The sequence below is a fragment of the Hipposideros armiger genome, unplaced genomic scaffold (genome assembly GCF_001890085.2).
Source record: "Hipposideros armiger isolate ML-2016 unplaced genomic scaffold, ASM189008v1 scaffold_389, whole genome shotgun sequence".
NCBI classification, from domain to species: Eukaryota; Metazoa; Chordata; class Mammalia; order Chiroptera; family Hipposideridae; genus Hipposideros; species Hipposideros armiger.
The window spans coordinates 746,177-767,841 of NW_017731739.1; the positions used below are offsets into that span (position 1 = coordinate 746,177).

Sequence of the window (21,665 nt, forward strand, 5' to 3'; positions counted from 1 at the left end):
TGTTTGTCACCCACCCACTCTTTTTGCTCTCTCTGTTTGCTCTCCCCCACAAGCCCACGGAAGCACATCCCCCCCAAACCCCAAAGCTGGAGTTTGCTCCTCAGGCCTCTTCTTCCTCAGAAATAACAGTCAGTCTGTACTGATTCTGGTTGGACTCGAAACAAATCTCTTTGCCTCTGAAGGCCTTCGTCACTTTCTCTGATAAGTGAGACATACAGGCCTGGGAACCGTGAAGAGAGCCATGAATCCTCCCGGCTGGGAAAGCCACCTTGGACTGGGCGGTCCTCCGGCCAATCCATCCTTGTTCCGGCAGTGTGTCCCTCAGACACAAAGGGACCAGGGGAGATGTGTGAAAAGCACACCTGTCTTCGCCAACCAGGACTGAGCTCCTCAGGGAGACTTGTGGAGACCTCAACGTCATGGGCCAAGTTCCTTCATTTCTCATGACATGGGGCAGAGTGTCTTGTATTCAGCAAGTCACTACATGTGAAATGTTTTGATTTCTGTATCTCCCTCACACTGGAGCCAGCTTCTGCCTTCTAAAGCTCATGGCTCGTGTGTTAGGATTCAGGATTTTTGGAATTAAGGAATTTTCTGGGTTTCATATTAACTCTGACAGAGGCAAATGTGTTTATAGATGCTTTTCTCAGCCCCTGTCACTTACCAGGACTGCGACCTTCACCACAGGGGTCTGTTTAAACTGTGTGCCTCTGCATGCTCGTCTGAAAAATGTTTGGCGTCCTACCACATGCCACGGGTTTAGTGAGGATTAACTGGAGTGGCACGTATGAAGTGCTTCCTGGGAGCTGTGTAAAGAAACACAAGCTCCCCCTTCCCTACTCATAAATCCCTGTCTACAGTGCTAAGCACCATCCTCTGCTTGGAGCCTCAGAGCTGTCAGGGAAGGTAAGCAGGGGCCCCGCCTCCTGGGCTCCAATATTTCATCACAGGTGCCATGCCTTGCCCCATCCAGGGTCCTTGGGACATTCCATAAGGCAAGACCTCAGAGCTCCTCCTCTGCCTCCCTCCCCTAGAGCTCCAGCTGTACCCCACCCTCCACATCCAGAAGGTGTCATGGCTGACCCAGGGGCCATGACAGTTTTTAGAAGGCCAGTGGCTCGTTGTCACTTCCTTCTGTACTTTGGTCCAGTGGGTCGGGTTCAGTTTCTCATTTGAGGAGTCAAGTGCCTCACTGAGGGCCTGGCTTCTTGACTTGTCCTACCTGTGACAACTGCTGTGTCCTCAACAGCATGTGTACCTCTGCACCCACTGACCCTGGGCTACAAAGTAAGAGTGATGGGTATCAGGAGCCCCGAGGCACCCGAAGCAGGAAGAAAGTGCCCCCTGAGGCCAGAATACAGGCTCTCCTCCGTCAGAGTCCCGCGCCTGGCTTTTTGTGCTGACAGCCACGTTTGCTGCCGCTGCCACCCCTGCTGTGGACGGCCTCGTGGGGCACAAGAGTGGAGGACAAGGGCAGAAAAAAAATCAGGGGACCCTCTCCCCCATGCTGTGAATTTCAGAAGTCAGTCCCCTATTCCCCTGCTTTAACTGGCCCAGAGGGTTTCTTCTCTATCTCTCTCTGTACGTACCTAGTGCTCACTTCCAGGTTTCAAGCTGTGCTGCGTTCTGCTTCGGGGAGGCCCATGGAAAAAATACACTAAACTCACCACCAGCTTGGTGGTGCTTGGAATCCTGGTTCCCCCGTCCCTCAATTTATTTGCTGGTACTTACTGTTCAGAGATTTTAAATAGCTGCACCGTGCATTCTATCCTGGTTTTATAGTCAGTGGGAGAGAGAGGCTGCCGTGGGTTTACCTTGTCTCACCTGGAATAGGACACGATAAGATGTTAAAGCCCTATCAAATTGTGAAGCCATGGTCCTTCTCCTCCCGCTAGGAGGAAGGAGACAAGCCCCGGCTGATTGCCTCATTGTCCTATATCCCATGAAAACACAATTGGACCTATTCACCTATTCACTCCTTTTACAAATATTTCTTAAGCACCAATTCTGTGCTAGGCCTCTTCTAGACGCTGAGAGTACAGCAGGGGGAAAAAAAGCAACTGCCAGACAAGGCAGTCAGGATATAAACAAATAGTTAAATATATAATATGTAGGTGATAAGTACTATTATGAAAAGTAAAGGAAGGTAAAAGGGTGGGAGTACATTTTTGTTTTTTTAAATAAAGAGTAGACAGACAGAGCTTCTTTGAATGGGTAATGAAATCTGAGTAGAAAGTAGAAAAAGATGAGCTCTCTAAATATCTCAGGCAGAGTGTTCCAGCAGGGGGAATTGCCAAGACCCCTTGAGGGCCGAGAGAACAGGTCTGGCATGCCTGAGGAAGAACCTGGAGGCCACTGTGAGCCTGGAGCGCGGGGACAAGGAAGAGTGCGCTGGAGGACAAAGTCAGAGGTCGAGGGAGGGGAGGCAGATCACATGTGACCTTATAGACCCTGGTTAGGGCTTTAGGGAATGTGATGTGACGCTCTCACTCACAGAGAGGAGTGACACTGTCTGACTTATAATTACGATAGGCGCCATCTGACTGCTGCTTTGAGACTAGACTGGGGTGGGAGAATAGGGGCCAAGAAAGAAACAGATGCCCCACCTAGAAGGCTATGAACTAATTCAGAAGAGAGGAAACCATGTGCTTGCTCAGGACTATTCGGACGGAAGAGGTTAGAAATGATTGGGTTCTGAATATACGATGAAGGTAGAATGAACAAGAGGTGTTGACAGAGGAAGTTAGGACAGAGAGCGGTGGTGAATGGTCAGCGTGGAGTTGGTATGGAGACCATCCTGCAGTCACCCTGCTGGCCCAGGAATCTCCAACCCAACATCCCTGACATGATAGTCAGCCACTTAATGAACACTTCCTGGGTGAGAGGATTCACTGCATCACACAACAGCTTTCTTCCATCCTTTGAAGTTCTTTCTTGTAGTCACTCAAATGCTATGTCCCTGTGTCTTTCTCTTGCTGTTGCTACAGCAATACAGGGCAGGTCTCCACAAGCGCCCACAGACAATCTTCCAGGCTCCTGGCAGAGATGGGCCTGGCCTCTCCCTCAGCTCACATTCCCCATCAGTGCTGTTTTCAGTCCCCCTGGACATGAACAAATTCCAGAAGGAAGCAGCTCCAGATCTTCTACTAAGTAGAAGGGCCAGGGATTGTTTGTCCTCTGAGCTCTTTCTAGAATATCATGCATAGGTTTTGATCAATGATTCACATTCAGACTACAGATCTAAATTCAGCAAATGCTCTCAGCTCCATTCTTTTTTCCATGTGGGGGGAAAATTAGAGAGCTAGCTTAGATCTTGCTTCCTTACCACTGAGAATATCAAAGCAGTTAGAAGAGCATTTCCTTAGACACCCCCTCCCCATCATCCAACCTATCAGTATCCACGTCCACACTCTCTGCTTTTCTGTCCATTAGAGTAAATGAACTACCTGTGCTCCTATCTAAAGCCTCCCCTTTTTCAGTGTATCCCACCCCTTCTCACATAGTTAAGAACACTGAAAATTTGAGGAAACAATGAAGTAGAACTAATATTGTTAAGAAGAAATTCAAAACACCTTCATAGAAGTAAGAGAAAACCTAAATTTATGTAAGGGCCAAACATGTGCCTGAGAAAATTGACAGAGAATGATCAATTCAGAGACATAGCCAATAAAATTATTAGACTTTAGAGACAAAGAAGCAATACCCAAGGCCTCCAGGCACAATACCCATCATACCTAAGAGTATGAAAATTATATTGGCATCAAGATATTCAAGAGCAACCTGAAAGCAAGGCAAGAGTGGAGCATTATTTTCAAGTAACCTAAAAAAGGGAAATAAATTGTGAGCCAAGAACTTTACATGCAGCAAAGCTATCATTCAATTATCAAGGCTATAGAAAAGCAAATTATATATGCAAAGAGTGAGAGAATTCTGTACACATGAGCCTTTCTTGGGTAACCTGCTGGAGGATGAATTCTATTCAATCAAGAAATGACTGGGGGAAAATTTTGGCGAAAGAATGATGGTGAGCACGTAGCACATTTAAGTGGAGATCTAAAATTTAAACAAGAAGCAGCGACCAGGGATGAAAATAACTTGTGAATGTCACATTTTGTGACAAAGTAGAAAGAAGGCAACTTAAAATCTGAGCCAAGACAGAAGACGGAAAGAGGAAAGTAGAATAGGTCGTGGTTGCATAGGGAACAGGTAGGAACCAAGTGATACCACTTAAAATTGGCAATTCAGATAGTAAAAGGTTAAATAAGAAAAAAAGGTAAATAAGAATGTTTTAAAAGATATCAAAGCAAAGGTAACTGTGAGAGCAAACATGTACACTTTTTAAATATCAAAGGAAAGTTTTAAAAGAGCAAACAAAGACATTTTATATAGAGAAAGAAGCAATAAAAATCACATAATACATAAACTAATTATAATATAAAATGACACGAGGAGTTGACATCCAGTATATTCGTCATATCAATAAATGTAAATGAGGTTAACTTGCCTAGTAAAAGAAATAGATTTTCAAAACTTTGATCTCTTCCACATACAAGAAAAGCATTAAAAACAAAGTGACTCCAAAACCAAAATATAAAAGGGGATGGGAAAAGTTATGACAGTTAAATAGAATAGCTCTAAAGCAAAGGTAGCAAGACTAATAGTAGATAATGCAGATTTTAGGCCAAAAAGCATCAAACAGGGCAAAAACACATTAGAATGCAAAACACCACAATCTACAATAAAACATATCAGTTATTAATATCCCTGCCTTATTACAGATTATGTACAAACCACTTATTTATAAAATAGAAATTGCAGCAATGCAAGAAAAAATGTAATAATAAGAGAGTTTCACACCCCACTCTCAGTACTAAAGGGGCACATGAACAAAAAACGAGTATGGATAGAGAAAACTTAACCAAATCAGTGATAAATTAGGTTCCATAAATATGTATTAAATGCTACACTTTCTTCTCAAACAGACATGAAACAGTCATTGAAATTGATCATATATAATATCACAAAGGAAACATAAGTGGGTTCCATAGTAGGAATATGGAATTGTCTGATCACAATGCAGTAAAAGTATAAATTAAGTGCAAAATTTAAAACTACCTTTCCAAAGTTGGAGAAAAGGCCTGACTTCACTCTACCACCTAAAACAACAACAACAAAAGATTTGAACAAAATATATGAGACAACGGTTTTCACGATACCAGACATTAAGCCATGAAGGACAGTGATTCTGAGGAGTTGAGGAACAAATGAAATGAGTTCAACCATTTCACCAGCTTAGTGCCTGGAGAGTTTCCAGGCCCCGGTGCAGGGAAGGGAAACCCAGGAAGAACCCAGTGGACTCCCTGGTTTGAGAAGCTGAGAGTCTGAGGAGATCAGGTGGCTAGAGTTCACAGGACAGAGTATCAGAGAGAAGAGAGTTGCAGAAGGTCCCATTGAGTATGCAGCAGAAAGCTGATCAGTATATACCTATGAGGAAACTGTCTTTAGTCCATTTAGGCTGCTATAACAAAACAGCATGGGCTGGGTAGCTTATGTACAACAGAAATGTATTTCTCACAGTTCTGGAGGCTGGAAGTCCAAGATTGGGGTGCTAGCATGATCAGGTGCGGGTCCTCTTCAGGGCCCCAGATTCTCATTGTATCCTCACATGGTGGAAGGGGCTAGGGAGCTCTCTGGAGCTTCTTTTATAAAGCACTAACCTCCATTCATGAGATTTCGACCCTCATGACTTAAGCACCTCCCCAAATCCGCTTCCCCCACCCCCCACCCTCACACACTAATAAAACAACCTTTGGGGGCTAGGATTTCAACATATGAATTTTAGGGGGCACAAATATTCAGACCATAGCACTATCCAAAGCCATAAAAAGGATAAAAGGAAACACAGCCAAATACTCTCACAGGACCAAGAAAAGTGTCTGCTCCAACTAGCTGAACTGGAAAACCTCGTAATTCATGTAGAATTGTGTAGAATCTTGCCTCGGAAGTAAGGAATAATTAGCCCTAGACTAAATCTGCTATTGCTCTATCTAAGAAATCTTTAAAGGAAGGCTTGAAGGGACTTAACTGTTTCTAAGTAACTTAACTGCATCCCAGAACAAAGCTCAGGACAGAAAGAGGGGGGTTCAAGGTGGCAGAGTAGGTAAACACTGCACTTGCCTCTTCCTGTGACTACATTAAAATTACAACTAAATTATAGAACAATCCTTCCGGGGAGCCATCTGAAGTTTAGCTGAACAGAAGTCCCTAAGTAAGGATACAAAAAAGAAACCACATCAAGACTGCTAGGATGGGCGGGGATATGAAATGAGTCGAACCCTCACGTGTGTGTGGTGGTTGAGAATTGGGAGGGGTATCTCAGCTGTAGAGTCCCCCTTCAGAGGAGCAAGGCACCCCAGCCCCACACTAAGCACCCCAGCCTGGCGTACCAGTGCCAGGAAGATAAGCCCCAACAACATCTGGATGTGAAAAACGGTGGGGATTCTGACCATCTGGGTGCAACTGAAGGTTGTAGGAAACCCAGACATTCCCTTAAAGGGCCCATGCACAGACCAATTAGCCCCACAAGTGGCACACCCAAAGGGTGGTCTCAGCAGGTACCAGAGGCTGCTGGGGCAAATCTCACCCCTTGGAATAAGCCTCCAACACAAGAACCCATAAGCTATGGATGTGGGCAAACCCTACAGCCAGTCAGCCTGAGGGATCACTCCAAAAAGGGGATATAACTACTGTCAACATTTATGCATCCAATATAGGGACATCTAAATATATACAGCATACATTGACTGACAACAGGGAGAGATTGACAGTAATACAATTATAGTAGGGAACTTTAACACCCATTGACACCAACGGACAGATCTTACAGATAGCAAATCAAAAATGAAACAGCAGCCTTAAATGACACATTAGACAAGATGAATTTAATTGATATTTTCAGAGCATTTCAACCCAAAGCAGCAGGATATACATTCTTTTCAAGTGCACATGGAACATTTTCCAAGATAGACCACATGTTAGGCCACAAAACAAGTCTCAATAAGCTCAAGAAGACTGAAATCATATGAAACCTCTTTTCCGACCACAATGGTATAAAACTAAAAATCTAAAAATCAATTACAGGGGGGAAAAAAAAACACAAACAAACCCTGAAAAACACACAAATGGATGCAGGCTAAATAACATGCTACTAAACAATGAATGGGTCAACAGTAAGATCAAGGAAGAAAACAAAAGATACCTTGAGACAAATGAAAATGAAAACACAATGACCCTAAATCTATAAGACACAGTGAAAGCAGTCTTAAGAGGAAAATTCATAGCACTACAGGCCTACCTCAAAAAAGAAGAACAATCTCAAAAAAACTGTCTAACCCTACACCTAAAGGAACTGGAAAACAAACAGCAATGAAGTCCAAAGTGAGTAGAAGGAAGGAAATAATAAAAGTCAGAGCAGAAATAAATGAAATAGAGCCTAAAAAACCAGTACAACAAATCAATGAAACCAAGAGCTGGTTCTTTGAAAAGATAAACAAAATTGATAAACCTTTAACCAGACTCATCAAGAAAAAGAGAGAGAAGACCCAAATAAATAGAATCAGAAATGAAATGACACCACAGAAATACAAAAGATTATGAGAAAATATTACAAAACATAAATATATATAATAATTAACAAGGAAGAAACAACCATTGAGTATAGGAAATCTTTTAAAATGTACCTACTTTCCACAAATATATGCAAATAAATTGGGTAGGAGTAAGGAATTGAGTAAAACTTCAGTGATTACGCATTTTTATATGGTTTGAAATTTAGATTCATGTCACTATTTTACATATTCAAAGAATAAAATTGAATCAACATGAGGGAAAATATGTTTATATTTCTCTAAGTATCTTCCAACAAATTATTTATTAATTATGAAAGAAAAAAGTAATAATTTGACAATGGAGAAATCTGTCTTAAAACATCTTAATGAAGTAATCAATGTTAGCATGATCAATAATGGGACAAACCAACATCATGGCCCCCTTACGTCCTTACGTATTTCACTGACAAGGAAAAAATCACTTAAGTAGTGTTTCTGTCAAAAATGCATTAATTGAATCTAATCCTCAGGAGATCCCAGGACAATCCAAATTTTGGACATTCTAAAAATAACTGTCCTACAGTCTTTAAAAATGCCAATATTATGCAATACAAAGGAAGAGTGAGGAAACCATTCCAGATTAAAGAGACATGACAACTAAATGCAAAGGAGGAAGCTGGATTGCATCCCGGGCTGGAAAACATAATTGGTATAAAGGATGCTATATGAACAATAGATGAAATTAGAATATAAACTGCTGATTAGATAATAGTATTATATAGATGTTAACTTTCCTGATTACTCCTGTGCTCCTATAAGAGAATGTCCTTATTCTTAGGAAATAATTAATTATGAAGGCATAAACAGACACAATATAATGCAACTTACTATCAAATGAGAGAGGGGGAGCAGATAGAGAACGATAAGGCAAATATTGCAAAACATTGACCATGACTAGATCTGAGTAAATATGTAGAAATTCATGTACTACCATTCTTGCAAATTTTCTATAAATTTGCAACTAAGACAAAATGCATGAAAAAAAAGGAAAACTGTATTCACACCACCCCCATAGCAGTCCTTATCCCAATGAGTATCTCAATGTCTTTATTCCATAGCAAGTCTTAAATCTAATATCAAATATTTATTGTGAATCATGAATCTCCCTCCATAAAAATGCCAGCTTTCAGGAATCTTGGCTATTTTGTACAATGAGGTAATCCTGAATTTCTAGAATTGCACCTAGCATTTAGTAGATATAAAATAAATATTCTCAAATGAAGGAATAACTGTTACAATTGGATAAAATAGGCTCTAGAGTCATATCTGGCCTGTGTCCAAATCCTTGCTCTTTGTGTTACTAGATACAACATGGGCAAGTACCTAAACTTCTCTGGAACTTAGCTCCTAATAAGTACTTACTTCGAAGGGAAATACAGAGGGTAATGTCAGAAAAAGTGGTGGAATAAGGAGTCCCAAAACTCTGTTCCTTCTCAAAAGCAATGAATAAACTGGCAATACTGTGAAATTCAACTTTTTCAGAACTCTGGAGTCTAATCAACATTTTACAGCAAGCAGGGAAATGATTAATCAAGAAAAACCAGATGAGCCTAAGTATGTCAGCTTTGTGACATTTTAACTTACCCTGGCACCATCCCCCACTCCCCAGTTTGGCAGTGGTCAAGGTAACAGCAGGCATTCCCAGTAGGTACCTGGTACCAGAGGAAGCAAAACAGACCTTGTTCTCAAACAACCGTCATTTTCATTTTGACCTGTCCGGTGGCTCATTTCACCTAACTCAGAAAATTCCTAGGATTGAGGCAGCTACGCAGGAAGACTTTGTCAAAAACATTTAAAGGCAAGGAATAACAGTTGGGGGGAAGAATACACAACTCTAAAAGCTTGGGAGGAAAGGTATGAAATGGTTTGGGGAATAAAGATTTTGAAAAGCTGGCACATATTTCTGGGTACCTAGAAGGCCATGCACGTACCCAGGGCTGGGCACACGCTCAGAAAAGACCCGAGAAGGTCCTAGGCTCTTACCTCTGGCTGATCATCAGCTCTGCTCAAGCAGGAAGTGAAGGCTAAGGTGAGGTTGTGAACTGTCTGGCTGAGTGTTGAATGCATGGCATTCCCCAATATGCACACAAGAGTCCATCTGCAAAGACTGGAAGATTTTTCTTTCTTCTAGTTCTACGTGTTTAAGGACATTTCTGCAGAATCCCCAGCTGACCATTAATCTAGCAGAACAGACTTTCATGACCACACATGCCAAAGGATACACACTTTACAAAACTAGTTCAGAAAAGTCACAAAACAAATAAATAACAAGAGAAATGCAAATCAAAACCACAAGGACATACCACTCCATACCCACCAGAATGGCTATAATTAAAAAAAAAATGATGAGAATATGGAAAGAACTGGAACCCTCATATATTTCTGGTAGGAATGTAAAATGGTATACCAACTGTGGGGAAAGCATTTTGGCAGTTTCTCATAAAGTTAAAGGTAGAATTACCACATGACCCAGAAACTCCACTCATAGGTATTGAGATTTTGAAACATATGTTCAAACAAAAATGTGCATAGGGATTATAGAAAATTATAATAACCCAAAAGTAGAAATGACCTAAATGTTCATTAACATGAATGGATAAACAAAATATGGTATATCTATACAGTGGACTATTAGCCCTAAAAACATGAAGTACCGATACATGTTACGACATGGATAAACCTTGAAAATACTATGCTAAGTGAAAGAAGTCTGACACGAAAAGTCATATATTGTGTGATTCCATCGACGTGAAATGTTTAACAATATGCAAATCCATCAAAACAGAAAGCTGATTAGTGGTTGCCAGAGGCTAAGGGGAGGAAAGACTGGGGAATGGCTGCTTGATGTGTACGGGACTTCTTTTGGGAGTGATAATATGTTCCAGAATTAAATAGTAGTAATGGTTGCGCAACATTTAACGTAAGAAAAGCCACTGAATTGTACACTTTTGAAATGGTTAAAATGATGAACTTTATGTTATGTGAATTCTGTGTCAATTTTTTTAAAGGAATGTTCAAATATGAAGATGCATTTTGAACTTTTCAGGACAAAGTTTTTCAAAATAAGTGCCCCCAATAAATATTAACACGCAGGCCTCCTCCGCTCAGCAACCCTCCCCCATTGGCTGGGTTCCTGATGCCTGGGCTCTGAGTAAGAGCCAAGCCCTGCAGCAGTGCAGAAGAAAGCAAGCGCAAGTGGCAAACTCTCCTTAAGGAGTCTGGGTCCCAAAGAGCTGGCTGAGCCTAGTCAAACATTTCTCTCGAGTGAGGGGGCCTTCCGTCAGTGGGAAAAATTCGGAAGTTGGCATTAGCAGAATCTCAATCCCTGACCCTGATTTTGTGAGGCCTCTCCGGCCAAGGACCTTCTGGATAGCACCATGAGGTAAAACGGAATTGAGGACTCCGGGAGCACAGGGATCCTGTGATTCGATGGCCTGGTAAACATAAAGCGAGGGGCACTCCCATGACAGCCTGCACCGGGGCCTCTGCTCTCAGAAGCCAGGCTGTGGCCGACCTACATCCTGGAAGGCCTGGGGTTCAGAACCCCTTCCAAACCGGGACCACCTTTCCCAACAGGTGTTGCTTGGCCCTTCTGAGGTCCAGCAGGTCCCGAGAAGCCCTCGAATTCCACAGACTCATGGCGGCTCCTCCCCTCACAGGAAGGGCTGGTCTAGGACCAGTCTCAAGCTGAGGAACTTTCTGGAAGGCCCAGGGCCCTTCCCCCTCCGCAAAAGCAGGCTGGACAGAGGGAGGAGCTGAGCTTCTGATTGAAGGAGGCGGGGCGATGGGCGTGGCCAACAGCAGGAGGAGGAGCCGTTGGCCGTTAATTTCAGCCGTTCCTTGGTCGGTTTCTCTACTTTGGCTGTAAGCTGACTCAGTTCACACACCAGCTTATGTGGACTCTCCCCAGGAAATCAGAGTTGCTGTAAGAATGCATAAAAACTGAGACCAAGGATGTGGAGAGCTGAGGCACCTCTTCTCTCACCCCAGGTTGGTTGCAGAGGTTGTGATGGGAGTGGTTTCCAGAACCACTGTCCTCCCTCCTCGAGATCTGGTGTTCCTGTCCCTCCAGGAGATGAGCGGTTGTCAGGGCCGCTTGCAGCCCCCTCCTGAACCCCATTCTCCTTGTCTCGGCCCCCACCCCTCTCAGCTGCCTTCCCCACTACCTCTAGTAGTGGAATCCCCACCACACCCCTGGGTCACCCCCACACCCTGGCACCAGTTGCCCTCACACACCCGGGCTCTGCTGATCAATGGCCATTGGAACTGGAGTGCCCTCCCCCTTATCCCTGCTGGCTCATCTTTGAGGGGGGTGCTGGCAAGGAGCCTCCTCTTGAGACCACCTTCCTTTGCCTTCTGCTACCTGTGGGCTCAACCCTGGGTCTCCCCACCCAGGCAGGGGATGGGCAGTTGGCAGACGCCACCCCAAAACCGCTCTTGCACCCCCTCCCCATTTGCCTCGGGCCTCACCCTTGCATTTCTCCCCTTTTCTCTCCCTTTACCTTTATATTTTCCTCTCATGGTAGATGAGTACATTCTCCCATCCCAAGAAGGAGAGTCACCTAAGTGTCATGAAACAGAAGGGACTCCAAAGACTCCAAGGACAAGTACGTGCGTGGCAGAACTGCCCTTCCCAGCCCATCCCTGAGACCGCCAGGGTCTGCGCCCCTGCCGTCCCCTCTGACTCTCCCTCAGGGCCTGGGAGTATTTTCCTCTTTGGTTTCTTTCTCCACCCCATTTCTCATCCCCTTTCCTGTCGTGATTGGCGGAGGATTGGGTGGTTGGAACTCCAGACCTGGGATCAGGAGGCCTCATCTTAAGTCCAAGGTTTCCTGTCTAAGCTCTGGGTGATCATGGGAAACACACTAACCCTTTGTGAGCACGTCTTCTTATCTGAAAGACCAACAAAATAATTGTGCCTAATTCACAATCTTTGCGCGGATGGGAATGACTATGTCTTTTGAAAATAGATGTGCTACAAATTACTTATTGTGATTTTAACTTTGTTTGCTACTACCTTTTTATGTATCAAGTTTTTTCTCTTTTCCTTTTGCTTTCACAGTATTGGTCACTGCCCGTGGTCATCAGCCCAGCCATAAAGAACGCGGAGGGAGTCTTTCTGCTCACATGGCCATCTTCTAGGAACGAGGAAGCCACCCAATAAGTCAGCATCCCAGAGGACCATCCCCAGGATTTTTCCTTCCTAGCCTTTGCTGAGGCATAAGCTATCTGTAAAAGGATCTGCAAATGCGATCTGGAACTTTTCTTCTGAGCTTCCTTCACGCCTTTTCCCTCTCGCGACATCCAGTACCCTACCCTCAGGGAAGAGATTTGAACTTGAGGCAGCATGGAAAAAGCTTAGCCCCCACAGGTCATGCTCCCTCCAAGGTCAAAGCCCTGAGGATTCCTCAGTAGCAAGGGCTAGGCTGGGAGCTGGAGCCCCCCCTGTGAACATTCACATCAGTCGAGAGGATGGGTCCCTCACCTTTATTACTCTTCATTTCCCTTTTTGTCCCAGATCTCAGCTCAGACCCAAAGGCTTTTCCATTTACCATCAACATGGAAACTTGACTCTTCACATGGATATGTTCCCTATTTTTATGCATTATCTTGTTCCTCAGTGCTGCCTTTTCTTGAAGCAGTCTGAGAAGGCTTAAAAGGCCTGGTCAGTCACCCAGGCCTCAATACAGCCCGCCAGCCCTCAGTGGAAAAATTTAATAAAGGCTCCATGTCCTCCTTGACGGCTGGGACTTGTGTCTTGTGTGCTGATTCAGAAGTAAAGACTTGGGTCCTTTTTTCCCTTCTTTCCCAAAGCAGGTGGTGTTTGTGCTACATAGAAATGGCAGTGAGGGGAGGGTGGCAAGGCTGTATAGGGGTGCCCCTGGCCCTCCCACCTCCTCCTCTAAAGAATGCTCATTATTGTCTCAGGTAGGGACCTGAAGCCAGTTGGTTTCCTGGACATCTGGCAGAGTTTCCTCTGTGCATTTACATCTTAATAGGGCAAAAACTAAAGGAACAAATGTATGTGGGAGGGAGGGGGTAGTGATTCATACTGAGGTCCTGGAATTTTATGAGTTACTATTTTTATAGCTTTGTCCTTCTAGTTCTCGAATGCTGGTGAAGGGAGAATTACTAAGGAACAAATTATTGGTGGGAGGGGGTAGTTGTCCTCATTAAAGCATGAATCAGAGCCCCGGTGCCCCATCATTGGCCTGTGCCGTGCACCTGGGAGGTGGTGGGCAACTTTCCCGGATCTCACTATTGAGAGTGAAAGTCCTAGCAGAACGCAGAGCATCCACTTACTGGGGCCTCAGAGATTGCCAGCACCCCTGCGTCTCCTCTATTCCCCAGTGTGCCATAGAGACCAGAGTTGATTTATTTTAAGAGAACAGACATCCCTACGACTCCTCAGCTGGGGCCCTGGCTCTGTTTTACTACCCAATGGTGACCACAGGATATTCTGGGGGTTGTGTTCTGTAATGGCCCTGGGCCTTTTAGACACCGGAATGGTGGAGTCTGTACAAACCCAGGGCCACAATCATCAAGCACTAGACTCATGGGCGCACAGGGCATCAATTCTTAATTTCTTCGTGTTCTCTTCCTTGGAGGACTTATGAATGAAAAGCATGGAATCATTTGTAATAATACCGCCTGGCAGGGATATTGATGAGCAGAGGAAGGCTTATTTGGAGACCTTTGCTCTTTCCAGCCCTGAGACTCTGGGCCTAATACATATATAATTATCATTAATGTCCTGTAATTTTATAACAGTGTTGTCATTGATCCGCCTCATTAATCATCACGAAAAGGGGATTTCTCAAATCCTGTGGGTTGCTTGTGTAGCTATAGAGAACTCTGGAATTTGCCAACACAATAATCCTTTGAGGTAGATACCGTGGCCATTTCACAGATGATACTGAAGCCAGGAAAAAGACTCAGTTCTCTTGAAAGGGGGTGTATGCAGTACATTTGACTTGTTAGGTATGTTATCTTACTTCACCCCTCTCTCTCTAACCCCTATACCTTAGTAGGCAAAAACAAAGAAAAGCAGAGACCTGGGAATTATTTAGTGCCCAGTTTGTCAGGAGAAAGCTTAAGGACCTAAGGAATAGCCTTTTATTTCTTACCATGTGGCACTGGGGCAGGCACACTATTTGCTCAATGCATTTCCTCATTGCTCACATATTAGGATTCCTTCTAGAAAATTCACTGAAATTCTAATGTCCTTTGCTGTTCCTTAGATAACTTTGGGGCAACTCCAGTTAACCCAGCCCTTCCCCTGACTGGTTGCGTGACATTCTGCAAATATTTAACCTCTCTGTGTTCCAACTTTTTTGGTGGTAGAATAGCTACACTAACCCCAAAGTTACAGAGATGGGTAAGGATTATTAGGAATACTATATGAAATATATGAGATGCTTACCACACTGTTTAGCAAATAACACGAGTTCCCGCTTCCCTGCTTGGACAGTCCTTTGTGTTCTGTGAAGAGCTTTCTTACTCATGGTGCCTCACAACCAGAAGGGGAGAGTCCTGAGTCCTCCTTTCCCTAGCTGATTCAAGACCAACCCAGAGTCCATACAATTTTCTGAAACAATTCCAAAATGACTGGCTGTAGCAGGTTAACCCACCCTGCAATAATCTGGAATGCCTGGGGCTCATTGCCTTTAATCATTCTCCACTCATTTCGTCTCCAGCCATTCCCTCCTGGAGACCTGGAAGAGACAAATGGATTTGCTGAGTGGGACTATGCCCTGAGTCTCCAGTATTCACGGAGAAGCCAGCCCTTTCTTCCTGCATTAGACCTTGAAATGCAGGTGTAAACACAGCCATGATTTCCCAGCGTGCCTCACTTCCTACATGGGGTCAGGGGTCTGCCTTCCCACAAGGAAGAACGCGAGCCGAGAAGCATCCAGGAAAAATACTCAAATCCTAAAAAGGACCGTAATTCCTGGGTGGGCCCTGCTTGCCTCCTGGCTTTACTAGGTAGAGGGCCTGCAAGGATACTCCAGGTAGAGCCCTACCTCAGGCCTCTGCTCCTTTCCCCTCCTCCAGATGTGGGTGGTGGGCAGGCTAAACCCGCACCCTGGCCCTGCCCAGTTATGTGCTCTCAAGCTCTCTTCTGATTCTGCCTCTCACCCTTTCCCTATGGTTCCTCCTTGGCCCCCTGTCATTCCCCTTTCTTCTTTTGCTTATTCCACAGTGGACGATGGTCTCCGACCCTTGTCCCAGCTTGCCTGGCACTGGAGGGCTGACAAAGCCCCGCGTGCATGGAGAAGCCCTGGTAGCGCTCCCTTCTCAGCTGCATCCCTCAATCCCCCAGGATCTTGCATCCTTTATCCACTGCTCCCAAGCCTAGCTTTTCTCCTGCTTGTGCGCATGTTTTCTTTCCTACCGCTGCTGCCTTCTCAGCCTCACTTCCTGCCTTATTTACTGCTATGGCAGCCAGCCCTCACTGCAATGACTGAGTGTTAGGGGCGTGAGTGAAGGGAATGCCATCCAGTTCTGTGGTCAGAAGATTTAAAATGTGAGACCTACTTCAGTTCCATAAGCTCTATAAAAACATGGACAGAAGCAAATAAACAAACCCTCAGTTTGGAAAATCTGTAAATTGGGAAAGCAGTAATATGTAGATTGGAGTTTTTAAGTAGGGAATGGAAGAAATGGTAAATCCCTGTGGAAGAATTCATTTGGAACAGTGAGATGTCGTCCCGTCTTCCTAACTCTGCTGCTGACTTTGCTTATTTCAAATGTCTCTAGTTACTCTTCTTCCCCAGCGTTCTGCAGACAAGGCTGGACATAGGGAAGGAATCTCGGTTGATTACCCCTGGAATCAGATATTCTTGCCTGAGCTCCCTCCATCTTGTTTTCTACTCCAAACTAAAGACGAAGAGGCTCAGGTGAGAGGATCGGGTTTTCTTACGCCTGGCACAGACCCCCCATTTTCCATAAACTTCAGGGAGGATGGAAAGCTCTAGGGTCCCCTCCCACTCCCTCCCAAAAATGTCCTGCCTCTACTTCCCTAACAGGTCAAGGCTGAACTCACCTAAAGCAGTGTGCAGGATTCCTCAGAAAGTAAAATCAAATCAGAACTCTTAAAAGTGTGAAGATCAAGGAAAAATTGAACCCCTTTGCTTGATTGCTGTTGAGGTCCTCTCCACTTTCTCCCAGACCCTGGGGTGACCCACAGTTGGCTCCATTTGCCTTCAACATGGAAGCCACTCATCATGCGCACGGGTCTCCTGCCCTCAGTAACATGTCCTGCCATACCCCATCTACCCCTGAAGCAACCGGGAAGTGTCAGCTCTCCCCAAGGGGTCTGCCTGGCCATGTACACTCCAGCAAACTCCCTCTGACCTCCAGCTGGGGTGAAACACTTCTCTAACATTCCTTCTTCATTCAAGTTGGGACTAACATGATGGTTCGGAAGTAAAGACCCAACTGGGAGCCAATTTTAATCGCCCCATCTCAAACAGGTGGATGATGTTTGCACTAGAGGGTGTCTGGATAGTAGGGAGAGGTAGAGAGGGCTGGTCAGTAGGCTCCCCTGGGTCATCCTATCACACCTGGGAAGTGCTCACCTTCTAACTCAAGTGGGGACCCTCTGGGCCACTCTCAGTGATTTACCTGCGATCTGGCAGAGTTTTCCCATGAACATTTATATTCTAGGAGGGAAAATGCCTGTTAACCCAAAGGAATGAAGGAAAAGCAGCAGGAGATTTTTGGCAGCAGCTTTTGTGTCATTCCAGAGCTCTGTTTGTTAGATTTGGGCTGTTATGCCAGACTTGGAATAAGGGTGAAGGTTGAGTAGGGACCGGGGAACCGATGAATGGGAGAACCAAAGGATGAGGTTTGAAAATTTTCAGGTCCTTCTAGCTGCTACTGGGGATGTGGCTCTCAGGCCATGAAAGACCATCATGGGCTTCAGAGGCTACCATGTGCTTACTGTCCTTTTCCCGCCTCCTCCTCTCAGTGTCATGGAGACCACGGCTGATTTGGCAAGGGAACAGCAACCTCTCCCCACCGCCCTGAGATTTTCCCAGCTGGGGCCCTGGCTCTGTGCCTCGCTTCCTACCACTGTTTTGGCCACAACAGTTTCTGGGATGTGCTTTCTGTCTGGGCTCTGGGTTACTTATAAAGGTAGGAACGATGGCTCTGCCAGGGCCCCCCCCCGCCCCCCCCCCAGGAATCTGAATCCATAACCATCAGGCCTTTGTCTGATTGGGATATAAGGAGCCACTCCCTGCCTGGAGTGAATTTTGAAATCCATCCTGTGCAATCTTGCTGGCAATAAGATTAATAATGGTTTTCATGGATTGAACAGGGGGCTCTAATACCCTTTGAGGGAGGTTAGGCTGGATGACCTCTGATAGCATTGGCAGCCCTGAGGGTCTCTGAGCCTGAGATACCTAATATCCATCACTAATGCACTATACTTTATAATAATGTTTTCTATGATGCATATCATTCATAATGACTGTTATCACTCTGCCTTTTCCAATTCGATAGAACTACACTGTACTCCTCAGGTGTACTTACTGAAGTTGGTACTTACCATGGATACTTGACCAGGAAGGAAACTGAGGCCAAGAAACAGGTTCTGAATCCAGCTCCTCCAGCTGAAAAGACCCTCACCCCCAGGTGCAACTGTAGTAACTTGGGTGATGCAGTAACTCCAGTTCTCTGCGACTGCCCCTCATCCAGGCCTGCTTTGTTCTCTCCAGCTCACCTCCCACCCTTCCTCAAAAGCTCCTAAGATGGCTAGAGTTGCCTCCTCCCACCCCTGCTTATCCTTGTACAAGATTTCAGTCCCCAACTGGGCCCCAGATTGACCCAAAGCCAGTCATTTCTTCATGTCTTTGGGACTTCAAGTAAATTCTTCCAGCCCAAAGTTCCAGCTCGGGGTTGGGGCCCTGGCCAACTCAACATCCATTTTCTCCTAGATAGTAAGCTCCCTAAAGCCCTACACTATCTTCAAATGAGTGAAAACAGACCCACCTGTAGAAAACCAGAGGTTTAGAAACCAGTTTATGCTCCTGCCCCTCAGGGAAGCCTGGAAAGCCCTCAAGGGCATGCACAGTGAGTGTCCTTCACTTTTCTTTTGACTTTTCTCAACACCGGGCACAGGGTGGGAACACAGCTGGTCACCAAATGCATGTTGAGCACACTCAAGGCTGACTTCACCTCCCTCACTTTCTCTGCTGGGCTCAGCCTTCTCAAATTCAAGTTCGCATGCCAGGATTCAGGTTTCTGACATGAAACGCAGGAAACTGCATTTCTGATTGCCTCTGCAGCTCTGGAGGTAACGTCAGTGCAAATCCATCTATTAAGTATTTACTCATTTCTGCCACTCATTAGTTGTGTGACATGGGGCAACTTACATAACCTCTCTCTACTTTAGCTCCCCAATGGCAACAATAATAATACCTGCCACATTGTGTTGTTTTAATGACAAATTGAGATAATCTGTATAAAGCTCTTAGAACAGTGTATGGCCCATAGGAGACTCTCAATAAACGTCAGCTATTAGTCTTAATTTAATTTTGCAGTTCAATATCCACTTGGAAAATGCCAATCCTGTGTCAGCCTAATGAAGGGAAAGAACTTTCCTGCAATTAGTCTGGGTAGGAAAGGCAACCAGCCCATCCTTGGTAGACAGACAGAATTGCATCCTTGAGAGATCCCCAAATAAGTGAAGAGAGTGTGACAGAGAACCTAGGGGGGGGAAGCATTCAGGATTATTATGTGTGACTGAGAACGTAAGTCACTTCTTCATCATATTCCTTGTAAATGGTGAGCAAGATACCTGCAGTTACCAGGACTTCGAGGTTTTTCTTCATGAGAAAGTAGAAATAGTGTCAGGAAGGTCAGCTAACAGAGGTAGCCACAGCTTGGGGAGCAGGGGGCATCTTGGATATAGCATAAGGGATTCAAGGGAAAGAAAACTCACCCTTGCAAAGTATATAGATGTTAGAGTCGCTGCTGGGTGTTCCAGGAGTGCCAGCGAACACATGTTACAGAGGAGGTGGCAAAAGAAGAGGAGGCGTGCTCATCACCTAACCAAATGGGCGCTGGACGGAGGAACCCGGGGCCGTGGGAGGCTGGTCAGTGGGCTGACAGGCTGTGGACCAGATGGGTTTGGGGGAATCCCATGGAGATGAGTGAAATTCCAGCATCACCCCCTCATCAGTAGGGAACCAAGCAGGTAACTGCAGGACGCATTGTTATCTCAGAAAGGGACTAGGTAATGAGATCTTCCTTGCTCCAGCCCCAGAGGAATTCTAGCACAAGATGGTGGAGAATAATATTGGCTCTCATTCACCAGGACCCATTCGACTATTGGCTGGGGGACCAGAAGCTCAATTATCTCAACAAGAACAGGAAAATAACAAGGCAAGGGCTTGCATTCTGGGCCCACTTCTACAGAGCCGGTGAGCGGAAGAAAGATGCCAAACATTGTCCAAAGTGAGGAGATGGGCAAGATCACTGCACCTGTCAGAGGTGCTAAATGGCTATGATGGGGATTATAGGGCAGCTTGTGAGGTCAAGGCCAGCTCTCCTCTTTGGTCTATTGGGAAGCATATCAATTTCCCTCTGCTAGAGGCTACAGCCAGGGCCTGAGTCTTGTTGTAAACACGGACTGGCTGTGAGGTGGGGAACTTGACTGAGACCATGGAAGCTGAGCAACTAAGATCTTTGGTGTAAAGACTAAAAGCACATATAGGCATTTTTAAACTGTGAAGGGGACAGTGTCCCTTTTAGATGTCAGAGAAGCAATCTAAATGGGGTGGGATCTATTATAATGCAAAGGTAGAAACCGAAGATATTTGCCTGGGAGAAGTCTTTTCACAACCAAGTTTTCCTATTGCCAACAGTATCCCATAGAATGGCTGGATTTGGGAATCTCAGTGTGACATTTAACTGCCTGCCAACAGTCTTTTCTTTTGAATAAGTGTGTCTATTTTCCCAGCAGCAGTTTGCAGGGACCCCAGTGGCTGCAAGAGCAGAGGAAGCCCCACCTAGCTAGCTGAAACCCTGAGACCTTCATTGCAGACACGCTGAGAACAGAGAATAGAAGATGCAGAAGTGCTCAGGCTGTACCTATGAAAAAATCAACATCCACAGACTTTGGGAGAAAAGTTACTATTCATTTTGGATGGAGGGAATCTGAGACAATGACCTTTCTCTTACATGGCTAAAAATTATATCCCTTAAAAAAAGTGTGTATTTAAGTACTTTTGGAATGTCAATACTATTGTGGTGGCAAAATGAAAAATATCTCCTTGGAGGGAAACCTGAGGGGTGTGTCATTATCAAGAACTTGAGAACAGGGTGTTTTTCAGAATGCTTAATAATTCAAACGGGCTCAGAGTGTATCAGCTACTTCTCCTTTAAAAAAATCAGAGTTTGGGCCTGCTGAATGGCGCGTTGGTTAAGAGCTGGCTTGGGATGCCAGAGGGCCCCGGTTCGGATCCCACATATGAGGGCCAGTGACACTGCCCTCTACAGCTAAGATGCTGAACAACAGCTCAACCTGGAGCTGGGCTGCCATGAGTCTCCAGTGACCACGTAGGCTGCAGCCCCTGCTGCAGTGGGTTGCCATGGGCTACCGTGTGTAGCCAGCAGCCAGCATGAGCAGCCGTCCAGAAGCCGGCGACTGATTTGCCTCCCTCAGGAAGAGAGCAGTGATGGTGCCAACTTGGGCCAGTGAAGCAATGTCGTCCACAACTAGACTGAAGAACAAAAGGACAGCAACTTGACTGTTCCCCTTCCCCCAATTCCCCAATAAAAAACTTAAAAAAAAATCAGAGTTTTCTATCAGGAAAGAGGGTTTGGGTGAGCAAGCACCTCTTCTGACGGGTAGGTACAAGGGTTTTGGGATAAGAAGAGGTGGGGAAATAGGTTTGGTCATTGCAGTGAGTTGGTGTGAGGCTTTCTAACCTGAAGGGGTGGAGTTGTAAGCTTTCAGAGGGAAACAGACAAGACTGGAAGTGGAAA

The 21,665-nt window shown here is 45.2% G+C and overlaps 1 long non-coding RNA gene across 1 annotated transcript; it reads left to right on the top strand.

Annotated features, from left to right (window-relative positions):
* The first annotated feature begins 847 nt into the window (after positions 1 to 847).
* Positions 848 to 13,514, top strand: LOC109393801 (uncharacterized). Its single transcript, XR_002126329.1, has 4 exons — positions 848 to 906; positions 11,578 to 11,657; positions 12,194 to 12,274; positions 12,730 to 13,514. It is a non-coding gene; the product is annotated as an uncharacterized LOC109393801 (long non-coding RNA).
* Positions 13,515 to 21,665: the final 8,151 nt, after the last annotated feature.